Raw genomic sequence first — 15975 nt, 5'->3', positions numbered from 1 at the left:
GAAATACACAGCTCTTTTTTTCTTTTTATTTAAACATCAAGTTCCATAGGACCAAATTGAGTAGCAAATCTCCAAGGTCATGCAACATGTCAGAACATGAAATTACAACATACAAGTAATAACAGATAAAATAAAATGTATATGAACTCAAAAAAAGACAAGCCATAAGTTTGAGTAAGCACAATCAACAGTGAACAGGGGTCAACAAGAGGTTTGCGAACTTATTGCCCACACTGTGCATTTCTGAAGCACAGATATCTTTTGAGAATGATAAGAGTTACCCCAAAATATAATACCATATGACATAAGACTTATGTCATAAGTGAATGAAAATAAGCAAAGTAGACTAACTTTCATGTTGAACGATCACTTACTTCAGATACCGTTCGAACAGTAAAAATGGCATCATTAAGTCTTTGGACAAAATCCTGAATGTGGGCTTTCCATGACAGTTTACTATCTATCTGAACACCTAGAAATTTGAACTGTTCAGTTTCATTAATCATACGCCCATTCTGTGAAATTAAAAACGTCAGGTTTTTTTTGAATTGTGTGTTAGAAACTACAAAAGCTGCGTCTTACTGTGATTTAGCATTAGTTTATTTTCTACAAGCCATGAACTTATGTCATGAACTGCACTATTTGAAACTGAGCCAATGTTGCACATAACATCCTTTACTACCAAGCTAGTGTCATCAGCAAACAGAAATATTTTAGAGTTACCTGAAATACTAGAGGGCATTGCATTTATATAAATAAGGAATAGGAGTGGCCCCAACACTGATCCCTGTGGGACCTCCCATTTGACCGTACCCCACTCAGGCTCCACATCACCACTATTCTCAACACTGTGAATAATGACCTTCTGCTGTCTGTTGCTAAAGTAAGAAGTGAACCAATTGTGAGCTATTACCCACATTCCATAATGGTCCAATTTCTGCAGCAACATTTTGTGACCAACACAGTCAAACACCTTAGTTAAATCAAAAATATGCTTAGTACTCGAAACCTTTTGTTTAACACATCAAGTACCTCACAGAGAAAAGAGAATATAGCATTTTGAGATGTTAAATGACTTCTAAAGCCGAACTGTACATTTGATAGCAAAATGTGTGATATAAAATTATCAATTATCCCTACATACAGAGCATTTTCAATGACTTTGGCAAACATTGATGGCATAGAAATAGGTCGAAAATTGTCTACATTATTCCTTTCTTCCTTTTTATAAAGCGCCTTTCCTACTGAGTACTTTAATCAGTCAGGAAACTGACCATTCCTAAACGAAAAATTAGAAATATGGCTAAATACAGGGCTAAGATGTGCAGCAAAGTACTTTAATATTCTGCTAGGCACTCCATCATATCCATGAGAGTCCGTAGTCTTCAGTGATTTAATTATTCACTCAATCTCCCCCTTGTCTGTATCACTGAGAAATATTTCAGACATCAATCTCGGAAAGGCATTTGCTAAGATTGTTATATGATTTCCTGTAGAAACTAAATTTTTATTTAATTCACCAGCAATGCTCAGAAAATGATTGTTAAATACTGTACATATATCTGATATACAAGTAACAGAAACTGACTTTATATTGCCAACCTTGTGCTGCTGACCGGACACTTACTTCACACCTGACCATATGGTTTTAATTTTATCCTGTGAATGAGCTATTGTATTTGCATTCCATGTACTCTTTGTCTTCCTAATAACATTTTTAAGCACCTTGAAGTACTGTTTGCAATGCACTACTGTAGCTTGATTGTGACCACTTCTAACGTTTTGATATAATTCCCGCTTTGTTCTACATAATATCCTTACCCCACTAGTTAGCCACCGAGGCTGCCTTTTACTGCTAGTACCCTATTTAGCCCCCCCCCCCCCCCCATGAACCATGGACCTTCCAAGTGGGGAGGCTTGCGTGCCTCAGCGATACAGACAACGGAGGGGTATCTGTCGAGAGGCCAGACAAATCTGTGGTTCCTGAAGAGGGGCAGCAGCCTTGTCAGTAGTTGCAGGGGCAACAGTCTGGATGATTGACTGATCTGGCCTTGTAACACTAACCAAAATGGCCTTGCTGTTCTGGTACTGTGAACGGCTGAAAGCAAGGAGAAACTACAGCCGTAATTTTTACCAAGGGTATGCAGCTTTACTGTATGATTAAATGATGAAGGCGTCCTCTTGGGCAAAATATTCCGAAGGTAAAATAGTCCCCCATTCGGATCTCCGGGCGGGGACTACTGAAGAGGACGTCATTATCAGGAGAAAGAATACTGGCATTCTATGGATCGGAGTGTGGAATGACAGATCCCTTAATTGGGCAGGTAGGTTAGAAAATTTAAAAAGGGAAATTGACAGGTTAAAGTTAGATATAGTGGCAATTAGTGAAGTTCGGTGGCAGGAGGAACAAGACTTTCTGTCAGGTGAATACAGGGTTATATATACAAAATCAAATAGGGGAAATGCAGGAGTAGGTTTAATAGTGAATAAAAAAATAGGAGTTCGGGTAAGCTGCTACAGACAACATAGTGAACGCATTATTGTGGCCAAGATAGACACAGAAGCCCGTGCCTACGACAGTACTACAAGTCTATATGCCAACTAGCTCTGCAGATGACGAAGAAATTGAAGAAATGTATGATGAGATAAAAGAAATTATTCAGATAGTGAAGGGAGACGAAAATTTAATAGTCATGGGTGACTGGAATTCGATAGTAGGAAAAGGAAGAGAAGGAAACGTAGTAGGTGAATACGGATTGGGGGTAAGAAATGAATGTGGAAGCCGCCTGGTAGAATTTTCACAGAGCACAACTTAACCATAGCTAACACTTGGTTCAAGATCCATAAAAGAAGGTTGTATACATGTAAGCAGCCTGGAGATACTGATAGGTTTCAGATAGATTATATAATGGTAAGACAGAGATTTAGGAACCAGGTTTTAAATTTTAAGACATTTCCAGGGGCAGATGTGGACTCTGACCACAATCTATTGGTTATGAACTGTAGATTAAAACTGAAAGAACCAGAGGTTGTACAGAGTTTCAGGGAGAGCATAAGGGAACAACTGACAGGAATGGGGGAAAGAAATACAGTAGAAGAAGAATGGGTGGCTTTGAGGAATGAAATAGTGAAGGCAGCAGAGGATCAAGTAGGTAAAAAGATGAGGGCTAGCAGAAATCCTTGGGTAACAGAGGAGACACTGAATGTAATTGATGAAAGCAGAAAATACAAAAATGCAGTAAGTGAAGCAGGCAAAATGGAATACAAACGTCTCAAAAATGAGATCGACACGAAATGCAAAATGGCTAAGCACGGATGGCTAGAGGACAAATGTAAGGATGTAGAGGCTTATCTCATAAGAGATAAGATAGATACTGCCTACAAGAAAATTAAAGAGACCTTTGGAGGAAAGAGAACCACTTGCATGAATATCAAGAGCTCAGATGGAAACCCAGTTCTAAGCAAAGAAGGGAAAGCAGAAAGGTGGAAGGAATATTTAGAGGGTCTATACAGGGGCGATGTTCTTGAGGACAGTTTTATGGAAGCGGAAGAGGAGGTAGATGAAGATGAAATGGGAGATATGATACAGCGTGAAGTGTTTGACAGAGCACTGAAAGACGTAAGTCGAAACAAGGCCCCGGGAGTCGACAACATTCCATTGGAACTACTGACAGCCTTGGGAGAGCCAGCCCTGACAAAATTCTACCATCTGGTGAGCAAGTTGTATGAGACAGGCGAAATACCCTCAGACTTAAAGAAGAATATAATAATTCCAATCCCAAAGAAAGCAGGTGTTGACAGATGTGAAAATTACCGAACTATCAGTTTAATAAGTCACAGCTGCAAAATACTAACGCGAATTCTTTACAGACGAATGGAAAAACTGATAGAAGCCGACCTCGGTGAAGATAAGTTTGGATTCCGTAGAAATGTTGGAACACGTGAGGATATACTGACCCTACGACTTATCTTAGAAGAAAGATTAAGGAAAGGCAAACCTATGTTTCTAGCATTTGTAGACTTAGAGAAAGCTTTAGACAATGTTGATTGGAATACTCTCTTTCAAATTCTGAAGGTGTCAGGGGTAAAATACAGGGAGCGAAAGGCTATTTACAATTTGTACGGAAAGCAGATGGCAGTTATAAGAGTCGAGGGGTATGAAAGGGAAGCAGTGGTTGGGAAGGGAGTGAGACAGGGTTGTAGCTTATCCCCGATGTCATTCAATCTGTATATTGAGCAAGCAATAAAGGAAACAAAAGAAAAGTTCGGAGTAGGTATTAAAATCCATGGAGAAGAAATAAAAACTTTGAGGTTTGCCGATGACATTGTAATTCTGTCAGAGACAGCAAAGGACTTGGAAGAGCAGTTGAACGGAATGGACAGTGTCTTGAAAGGAGGGTATAAGATGAAGATCAACAAAAGCAAAACGAGTATAATGGAATGTAGTCGAATTAAGTTGGGTGATGTTGAGGGAATTAGATTAGGAAATGAGACACCTAAAGTAGTAAAGGAGTTTTGCTATTTGGGGAGCAAAATAACTGATGATGGTCGAAGTAGAGAGGATATAAAATGTAGAATGGCAATGGCAAGGAAATCGTTTCTGAAGAAGAAAGATTTGTTAACATCGAGTATAGATTTAAATGTCAGGATGTCATTTCTGAAAGCATTTGTATGGAGTGCAGCCATGTATGGAAGTGAAATGTGGACGATAAATAGTTTAGACAAGAAGAGAATAGAAGCTTTCGAAATGTGGTGCTACAGAAGAATGCTGAAGATTAGATGGGTAGATCACATAACTAATGAGGAGGTATTGAATAGAATTGGGGAGAAGAGGAACTTGTGGCACAACTTGACTAGAAGAAGGAATCGGTTGGTAGGACATATTCTGAGACATCGAGGGATAACCAATTTAGTATTGGAGGGCAGCGTGGAGGGTAAAAATCGTAGAGGGAGACCAAGAGATGAATACACTAAGCAGATTCAGAAGGACATAGCCTGCAGTAGGTACTGGAAGGTGAAGAAGCTTGCACAGGATAGAGTAGCATGGAGAGCTGCATCAAACCAGTCTCAGGACTGAAGACCACAACAACCCTATTTAGGACATTCTAATGGAAAGCAGCTCTCAAAGAGCATCAGAAATGTGTTAAGGAAAGCATTATATTTGTCATCTATGTTACCAGCACTATAAACATCCTGCCACTCTTGTTCCTCGACAAGGTTTAAAAAATTCTCAATTGCTTTTGGATTAAATGGTTCAAATGGCTCTGAGCACTATGGGACTTAACTTCAGAGGTCATCGGTCCCCTAGAACGTAGAACTACTTAAACCTAACTAACCTAAGGATAACACACACATCCATCCCCGAGGCAGGATTCGAACCTGTGGCCATAGCGGTCGCACGGTTCCAGACTGTAGCGCCTAGAACCGCTCGGCCACTCCGGCTGGCTTTTGGATTAACTTTCCTGCATAGTTTGTAATTATATGTGACATTTGTTTGAGTACAAAATCCTTTTAGTGTTAAAATTGGTGCATCATGGTCTGAAAGGGCATTGACCCTTTTACTAACAGAATGCCCATCTAGTAATGTAGAATGAATAAAAATGTTGTTTATGGCTGTGCTACTGTTCCCCTGCACCCTAGTTGGAAAAACACAGTCTGCATCAGATCATATGAATTTAGGAGATCTACCAACATCATTTTTCTTGCACTATCATGTACAAAATTTATACTGAAGTCACCACATACAACTAATTTCTCGTACTTCCTATAAAGTGAACAAGAACCCCCTCTAGCTTGGGCAGAAATGCTCTGAAGTCAAAATTAGGGGACCTATAAACAAAAACAATTAAAAGTTTAGTTTCACTAAATTCAACTGCAACTGCACAACATTCAAATATCTGTTCAGTGCAGTGCCACGATACATACCTCTATGGACTCAAAAGGAATACTGTTTTTTACATACATGGCCATTCTCCCACCCCACAATGAAATCCTTGAAAAACAGCCAGCTAACCTGTATCCTGGTAAAGGAAGCCTTTGAATTGTCAAATTATTTAAGTGGTGCTCCAATATACGAATAATTTCATAGTCAACATCTATAAGCAGTTCACTAACTTTATCTCTAATAGCTTTAATATTCTGATGAAATATGCTAACTCCTTCTCTACTTGGAAACATGACATCCTCTGAAGGTGAGCCCTTAGAGGGACTTCCTTTAAGCAGGTATATCCATCAGCTGACTTCATTCAAAAACGGTGCAGCTCTAACACCAACTACTACAGGAATTTTTCCAAGAGCGTCCTACCACCACCCACTACACTGTCACCTACAAGCTTTGCCAGTCTCCCCTTCCCATACCTGTTGAAGTGCAGGCCATGCCTAGTGAAACCCCATCTACTGATAAACTCAACTGGCACCACTGCAATGTGACCCATGCCCTCTGCCATCAGTGCCCTCTCCAGCCCAATGTTAACGTGCTTAACAGCTGCATTAAGATGAGGCTGATCATGATGCTGAAACAGTTGCATGAAATGCAGATTGATGCCATCAGTTTGAGTAGCTATCTTTATCAGGTCACCACCTACATCACATTCCCTGTCCCTATCAAGGCTATTCCCTGCACCAGGTCTAATTTGGTGCGTAGCTTTGTGTATGTAATTAATTTCCTAATTTATTTTGACCATTCCTAGTTAATATCTTTTGTTATGGAGTGAAATCAGTAATTGTTTCAGGACTTAAATTCTATTGTTTACTTATAAACAAAAATAAAATCTGTAATAATTATAAACATTTGGAAGAAGAACTACTAGAATCCTTTAAGTATTTACTTGGCTCTATTCGAAAACATGTTAGCAAAGCCAGCACTTATTTAATTCCAAAATAATTACCAGATTGGTCAAAAGCATTGTTTGCATAACTAGATCTGCTAATTTCATTATTTAAACAAATAATTTGGCCTAATCTTTGTGGTAGAGAGAACTGTTAAAAAGGAGGAATTTTTCGATCTATTCATATAATTGAATGAGTTATGTTTTAATTGTAATTTCTGTAACTTAAAACATCAAAAAAGTATAGTCTCAGTGCCTATTACTGTGAGGATTTATAAAGCCCCTATTTTTGGTCCTGAGACAGTCCGTCCACGGCCAATTTTCAGAGGGAAATTATGTACTGCTTCAAGTAACAACAATGCATCAAATTTAACAGTGGAATTAGTGTAACACAAATAGGCCATGTGTTAAGGCAATGACAATGTCTGTTCAAGTTATTTGAGAAATAGTGTCACACATACCTTATTCTTCTGCAAGAACTGTGAACTGTGTGGTTAGGTTTATACTGCTCATAGATGTTCAACAGCAAACTATCATAGCAGTATGCTGATGTTTGCCTGCAACCTATTAATGAGGCTTATCAAAATTTACCAATAGTGAGCTATGTAATGTTGGGGGATGTGGACAGTGACAGTAAAGAACTGTGAAACACAACTGTGCAACTGTTAGCTATATTAATTACAGTAGGCAGTGTTGAACTTCCACCCTCCACCCCCCCCCCACCCCCTATTTTTCAGCCAGTATAACAATGCAGTACGTCACACCAAGGACCAATGAAGAAACAAAGCAGGTGAACGTCACAAGCTTTCAGCCAAGTGCTCATTGGCCTTTTTCAAGAGGTATGACTGCCAGTGGGCTGCTGGTACACCCTTATATATGCTAGCTGCCAGCTGATATCACTGGTGCTCACAGCCTTGCCATATATGGGCATAATTTGACTTGGCATTCAATATGTACACTTCAACCATGTGATCCCTGGATTCCACATCATTCTGAGCTGCAGGAGGCCATCTCCATTAAGGGCGTTATTGGTGATTTTTATTTCAGTGGCTTATTTAATTACACAGTCCCAAAAGCCATTAGTGTGAGCCACAACAGTGGTTTCATCGAATTTGATCAGGTGACCGTTTTCTAAAGCATGTTCAGCTAAAGTCGATTTCTCAAAGTAGTGTATGCGATAAAGCCTCTTGTTTTTCTGTCTGCATTGTTCTACCATTCATACCGATTTCCAACATATGACTGGCCGCACTCGCAAGCCATCTTGTAGACCCGAGGTATTCTGCAACCTACTCCATCTCTAACTGGTCTCAGGACTTCCGAATATTTATCAGAGACCTGAAGATCAATTTGATTTTGTGTCTTTTCAGTAGGTGGCTTGTCTTGCTCAACATGGACCCACAGAATGGCAAGAAGACATGTTTCTTTTCCTACTTTTTGTCGGTGGTCTTATTGTGATTCTCACTTGAAAGCACTCCATTTATTTAATGAATGTTGTAACCGTAGTTCCTGAAGACCATACTGTCACCCTCATTAAGATGAAGATGGTCAGTCTGGTTGATAAAATCATTAGACCACAGAGCTGTGGTCAAAATGCACAATAACCCTGAAAGAGTGGTTTGGTGTGGGGCGGTAGAGGGGTGACGTGGACCGCGGTGGCCACCGTAGGGTTGTGGACCACTCTGGCTGCGGCAGGGATGGAGCCTCTCCGTCGTTTCTAGGCCCCCGGTTAACATACAATACAATACAATACAATACAATACAACACAACACAATGATAATCATTTATGAGTCACTGCAAGCTTAATATCAGTAACATGTATTGTCTTAATACAACTGGCCAGAGCCAATAGTTTTTCTTATTGCACAAAAAAAGTATTTCATTCTCCTCCATCTATTTTTCTCCTTTTCACATCAAAACTAAGAATATTCCTGTTACTGTCAACTGGAGATACTATAAACACATTTTTTGTGTTTTCTTGATTTTATAAAGTGTGGTCAGTTATGTTGTTGTTGTTGTGGTCTTCAGTCCTGAGACTGCTTTGATTCAGCTCTCCATGCTACTCTATCCTGTGCAAGCTTCTCCATCTCCCAGTACCTACTGCAGGCTACGTCCTTCTGATTCCGATTAGTGTATTCATCTCTTGGTCTCCCTCTACGATTTTTACCCTCCACGCTGCCCTCCAATACTAAATTGGTTATCCCTCGATGCCTCAGAACATGTCCTACCAACCGATCCCTTCTTCTAGTCAAGTTGTGACACAAACTCCTCTTCTCCCCAATCATATTCAATACCTCCTCATTAGTTGTGTGATCTAACCATCTAATCTTCAGCATTCTTCTGTAGCACCACATTTCGAAAGCTTCTATTCTCTTCTTGTCTAAACTATTTATCGTCCATGTTTCACTTCCATACATGGCTACACTCCATACAAATACTTTCAGAAACGACTTCCTGACACTTAAATCTATACTCGATGTTACCAAATTTCTCTTCTTCAGAAACGCTTTCCTTGCAATTGACGGTGTACATTTTATATCCTCTCTCCTTCGAGCATCATTAGTTATTTTGCTCCCCAAATAGCAAAACTCCTTTACTACTTTAAGTGTCTCATTTCCTAATCTAATACCCTCAGCATCACCCGACTTAATTCGACGACATTCCATTATCCTCGTTTTTCTTTTGTTGATGTTCATCTTATATCCTCCCTTCAAGACACTGTCCATTCCGTTCCACTGCTCTTCCAAGTCCTTTGCTGTCTCTGACAGAATTACAATGTCATCAGCGAACCTTAAAGTTTTTATTTCTTCTCCATGGATTTTAATACCTATTCCAAATTTTTTCTTTTGTTTCCTTTACTGCTTGCTCACCTCACCAAAAGTCTTGTTCCTTCTGCCACCGAACTTCACTAATTCCCACTATATCTAACTTTAACCTATCCATTTCCCTTTTTAAATTTTCTAATCTACCAGCCTGATTAAGGGATCTGACATTCCACACTCCGATCCGTAGAACGCCAGCTTTGTTTCTCCTCATAACAATGTCTTCCTGATTAGTCCCCGCCCGGAGATCCGAATGGGGGACTATTTTACCTCCGGAATATTTTACCCAAGAGGATGCCATCATCATTAACCATACAGTAAAGCTGCATGCCCTCAGGAAAAATTGTGGCTGTAGTTTCCCCTTGCTTTCAACCGTTCGCAGTACCAGCACAGCGAGGCTGTTTTGGTTAGTGTTACAAGGCCAGATCAGTCAATCATCCAGACTGTTGCCCCTGCAACTATTGAAAAGGCTGCTGCCTTTCTTCAGGAACCATACATTTGTCTGGCCTCTCAACAGATACCCCTCCGTTGTGGTTGCACCTACGGTACGGTTATCTGTATCGCTGAGGCACGCAAGCCTCCCCACCAACGGCAAGGACTATGGTTCAAAGGGGGAGGTGGTTAGTTATATAATTGATATAAATGGGTTTCTGTATATCATTCAGGTTCTTAAGGGCAACTGTAGCCTCAAAATGAATGGAAATCGTGTTTATGACATGTTTTAACAACATTGTGTGTAAAGTTACTCCATTCAAAGAGTACATGCATATTCAAATGCAGAGATATGTAAACAGGCAGAATATGGCGCTGCAGTCGGCAATGCCTATATAAGACAACAAGTGTCTGGTGCAGTTGGTAGATCGGTTACTGCTGCTACAATGGCAGGTTATCAATATTTAAGTGAGTTTGCACGTGGTGTTATAGTCGGTGCACAAGGGATGGGACATAGCATCTCCGAGGCAGCGATGAAGTGGGGATTTTCCCATATGACCATTTCACGAGTGTACGGTGAACATCAGGAATCCAGTAAAACTTCAAATCTCTGACATCGCAGCAGCTGGAAAAAGACCTGCAAGAACGGGACCAACGACAACTGAAGAGAATAGTGCAGCGTGACAGAAGTGCAACCCTTCCACAAATTGCTGCAGATTTCAATGCTGGGCCATCAATAAGTGTCAGTGTGTGAACCATTCAATGAAACATCATCAACATAGTCTTTTGGAGCTGAAAGCCCACTCGTGTACCCTTAATGACTGCACGACATGAAGCTTTACACCTCACCTGTGATCATCAACACCGACATTGGACTGTTGATGACTGGAAACAAGCGGATGGATGTGTAAGGGTATGGAGACAACCTCATTAATTCATGGACCCTTCATGTCAGCTGAGGACTGTTCAAGCTGGTGGAGGCTCTGTAATAGTGTGGCGCGTGTGCAGTTGAGAGTGCTATGGGGCCCTTGATATGTCTAGAGATGACTGTGATAGGTGACACATACGTAAGCATCCTGTCTGATCACCTGTATCCATTATTCATGTCCACTGTGCATTCCAACAGACTTGGGCAATTCCAGCAGGACAACTCGACACCCCATACATCCAGAATTGCTATAGAGTGGCTCCAGGAACATTCTTTTGACTTTAAACACTTCCACTGGCCATCAAACTCCCCAGACATGAACATTATTGAGCATATCTGGGATGCCTTGCAACGTGCTGTGCAGAAGAGATTCCACCCTCTCATACTCTTATGGATTTATGGACAGCCCTGAAGCATTCTTGGTGTCAGTTCCCTCCAGCACTACTCCTGACATTAGTCGAGTTCATGCCACATCATGTTGTGGCACTTCTGCATGCTTGCGGGGGCCCTACACAATATTAGGCAAGTGTACCAGTTTTTTGGCTCTTCAGTGTACTTTGCAAGATATTTGGGAGTATTGCCTTATAATGGATAACTTTACACATGTTTGGAAATTTTAAATGGAAAGAAAACAGAAATCTGAAGTGGCATGACACTTTTCATAGCTTTATTGACTTGTTGGAACCTATTACAAGGATAAATGGAATATGGCAAGTCATTTAAATTTTAAGCTTTTATTATGTAAATTGAAAATAATGTTTCTGCTGTGTCTGGATTACGAGTTTCTCACCTTCACTTTTATAGTATTTCTATAGCAGGATGAGGCACTACTAACCTTGATTTCACTTCAATAAAGACTGGATACGTACATAAAAGATTGCAGGTGTTCTTTGAACTACAAAGATCATCTTTGTAATACCACAGGTTCATCAAGTAGCCCCTAGTTATTGATTTTGGAGATATCTCCAACATCAGGCCATACAAATGTCTATGTTGAGTCACCTGTCATCTTCACGAACTTAACTTGAATCTCATCATAAGATAGCACTTGTCCAATAATTTCCTCAGTATCCTTATTTTCTGCTTTTGTTTGCAGTCGTCGTAAAGTTACCCCCACCCAAGCAAAAGTCACACACCTTTGCTTGTTTTCAGCTTGCTAGTAAAATGTCTCCACTAAAAAAGTGTTTCACCTACTGTTCCACATAACTATGACATGGCAATGACAGTTTCTAAGCAATGTAAAAATACGTAAAGATACTCACATCCAATTAACTGCATTTATCATCCTGCATCATGATGTATGAACAACACTGTCATGATTTTTCAATCCAGTAAAGTTCACTATGTCTTATCTAAGCAGCCATTTTACTCAGAATTTCCAAAACAGGCCATGGGCGGCACCCCACAGAACTTAATGGGAAGTGTGTAAAGTAACCCAGGTTGCATAATTTAACCCAGTTTATGGTACATCAAATTCAGTCGTTATCTTAAAACCATTGCAGAGTATACCCTTGTACGTTTCATCCTCTCAGAAACTAAACTCTGCTTATATTCTGCTAAACGCAAAAATAGTTTTATACATAATCACTATCATGAATTTGAATATTTTATTTCCATGCATTCAAAAGACAGCAGTAGATTTTAAGCAACTTTCTCCTTCTCTGAATTTCTAATTCCTCTGAAGCACACATAAATTTGATAATTACTGAAGATTTTTGTACCCAAATGTACAAAAAACTTTGGACAAAAACAGAAGGCATTCAGCCTGATCCATCTATTTGCCATGCTTTCTGTCAAACTACAGCAAGCTGTAGTCTCAAAATAAAATGGCACAAAACCTACAGCACTGCTCCCTGTCTAGCACTGCTGCATTTGCATTCTCACAATGAGTGGCTTTTGGATATTAGTGAGATCATGAAAACCAATCCTCTGCAACAGTTAACATGTTCATCTGATGATTAGATTATAGTGTATGTTTTAGAGTTCAGTTGTTACATCATATTTCAAAAGAAAATATAAAACTGACAAGAATATTTAGAACATACAGAGTGAATATCGAACACACACAGGTGAGTACAATAGTATTTCTATATGAGAAGGAAAGAATTAGGGTTCATACCCAAAGGGTTTCAAATTAACAATTGCCAAGGTTATTTCATATGTAGAGACCGCATTATACAGGGTGAACCAACTCCACAGAAAAACATTCACAGGCGGTAGTATGGATCAAAACAAGAAAAAAAGTCTAGCAAGCATGGGCTCCAAAACTGGTACCTTAAGAGCTACGAGCACATGGTCATCTTTGCTACTGTGAAACACATCACTTGTACTGAACAAGTGCTCATAGCTCTTAAGGTATGCATTTTAGAGCCTATGTTTACTAGACATTTCTTTCTTGTTTTGTTCATGCTACTACCTCTGAAAGTGTACTGGTGGAATTATGGTTCACCCTTTGTAGAAGCAATGTTCAGCAGTGTATGAAGAAAATGTCAGATCGCAAGAAAGAAGTGATTCCATGATAACTAAAGAGGATGACAAAAACATATGCACTGATCTCAGTTTGATGTATTTAATAAATAGACATTTATACTATCTGTAGACGGAGGAAAAGCATTTGACAGTGTTGACGGGAATACTCTCCTCAAAATTATGAGTTTATCAATGATAAAACACAAGGAGTGAAAGGTTATCTAAAACACGTACAGGCCAGAGTCAAAGGACATGAAAGAGAGGCAATAATTGAGAAAAGAGTGAGACAGGATTGTAGCATATACCCTAAGTAACTTTATCTGTAAATTGAGCAAGCATCAAAGGAAACCAAGGAGAAACATGGAAAAAAGAATTTAAGTTCCCAGACAAGAAACTTTAAGGTTTGATGATGACACTGAAATTATACAATGTAAAGCAAAGTATTTGCAAGATCAGCTGAATGGGGTGAACATTGTCTTGAAAACAGGATATAAAATTAACATCTAAGAAAGTGAAACAGGAGTAATGGAGTGTAGTTGAATTATATCAGGTGATGATTATGAAATTAAATGCTGAAAGTAGAGAAATCATACTATTTGGGTAGCAAAATAACTGATGACAGCAGACGTACAAATGACATGAAACATAGACTGGCAATAGCAACAAAAACTTTCCTGAAAAGCAAGATGATGTTAACAACAAATACAAATTTAAGTGTTAGGGAGCCTTTTATGAATGTATTCATTTGGAGTGTGGCGTCATGTAGAAGTGAAATGAAGAAAATAAATGGTAAAGAGAATATAAGCTTATTTGGTGCTACAGAAAAATCCTGAAGATTAAATGTATAGATTGGATAAGTAACAAGGAGGTACTGAATGGAATTAGACATCAAAGAGCTTAACATCAAAACTTGCCTAACAGAAGAAAGAGATTGATTAGACACATCCTGAGGCATCAAAGAATAGTTTAATTTGGCCTAGAGGAACGTGTCAGGGGTAAAAATTGCAGGAGGAAATCAATGTTAAATACAGTAGGCAGGTTTAAATTGATGTAGGGTGCAGTAGTTATGCAGGTAGTAAAAAGTTTATACAGGAAAACAAGTCAGTCTTCAGACTGATGAATTCAACAATTACAATAAGCACTCTGTATTACTCGGCAAGGTGAATCAGTTACCTGGCTGTAATGGGAACTACTTGGCGATGTGACTTGTTACAGTAACGTTCCAGTCCATATCAGAGTGTGAGCACAAAAAGGGACTGCAGAAAATACCTTTGTGGAAAGTCATGACTACTTGCTATTAACATCATTAATATTACAGGCAATGAAAACGAGGAAAGTGTGATAGTGCTGACACAGAAGGTGATAAAAGATGCATTCAGTTAGGGAATGGTGTGCAAATTACAGAAGGAGGGATATGATGCCAAGTGGAGTAGGACATCAAGTATGTGCCCCAAAACAGAATTGGAGAAATGCATACAATAAATATTTCATTGATGATCTAAATAAATTGCTGCAATATTATGGCCATGGAAGGAAATACAATCTTTGCAGAAATTTCACAGCTGTTGTTTCACTGAATTAGCCTTCCCTACTAGAAAAGAAACTCTAAGAAAAACTGTTCCATCTATGGGATTTGATTTTAGAAGTTGCTAGAATGAATGATTCATGAACATACTGGCAAAAAAGCCTATGATATCAGACTTTTAAAAAAAATTTATAAAATGAAGCATTAGCATAAAGTGACCAATGGTTTACTTAGATGAGCCATGGATCCATACATACTACACTGTGAAAAATATTGCAAAGTGGCAATGTGTGAACAGTGTCATCGGACAACAGTGCCAGAGAGCGTTTCATTGTTGTGACTGCAGAGTTTTATTTTTTGTTCACATTTCCTCTGTGACTACAACAGGAAAACTTCAGACTATCATGTAGAAATGGCAAAAAAACTACAAATCTGTAGAGACAAAGAAAACCAAACTTTCACATTAATTACAGAGCAACAAACACTTTCTCTTTATTCAATTGGTAAACTCTTGCAAAAAATGTCCCTTCTTACTGCTGTCATGCCATCTAGACCTAAATCCTACAGTACTATTATGAAATCTTGCAAAGATAATCATGATCCATCACACATCTTACTCTCTAACCTGAAAAACTTAACAGCTCATGCTTCTGCTGCTAATAAATAAATGTTGTTTGTCATCTAGCTTGGTGCATACCTTTTGATGTAACACTACTTTGGTGATTTATGTATCAATTTTTCTGGTTATAGTTGGAGGGCAGCGTGGAGGGTAAAAATCGTAGAGGGAGACCAAGAGATGAATACACTAAGCAAATTCAGAAGGATGTAGGTTGCAGTAGGTACTGGGAGATGAAAAAGCTTGCACAGGATAGAGTAGCATGGAGAGCTGCATCAAACCAGTCTCAGGACTGAAGACCACAACAACAAGTTGGCATTACAAGGCTAAGTGGGTTTCCTTCCAAACCTTTCCACCC

At 39.2% G+C, this 15975-nt stretch overlaps 1 protein-coding gene across 1 annotated transcript in view; it reads right to left on the bottom strand.

Moving 5' to 3' along the window:
- The window catches only part of LOC124555096 (glutaryl-CoA dehydrogenase, mitochondrial-like), a 159727-nt gene that overhangs the window by 24782 nt on the left and 118970 nt on the right, over positions 1–15975 (bottom strand). The gene's annotated exons all lie outside the window — the stretch shown is intronic.

The sequence above is a fragment of the Schistocerca americana genome, chromosome X (assembly GCF_021461395.2).
Source record: "Schistocerca americana isolate TAMUIC-IGC-003095 chromosome X, iqSchAmer2.1, whole genome shotgun sequence".
In the NCBI taxonomy this organism is placed as follows: Eukaryota; Metazoa; Arthropoda; class Insecta; order Orthoptera; family Acrididae; genus Schistocerca; species Schistocerca americana.
The sequence above is the reverse complement of the archived record's forward strand: the minus strand, read 5'-3'. Positions and strand labels throughout refer to the sequence as shown.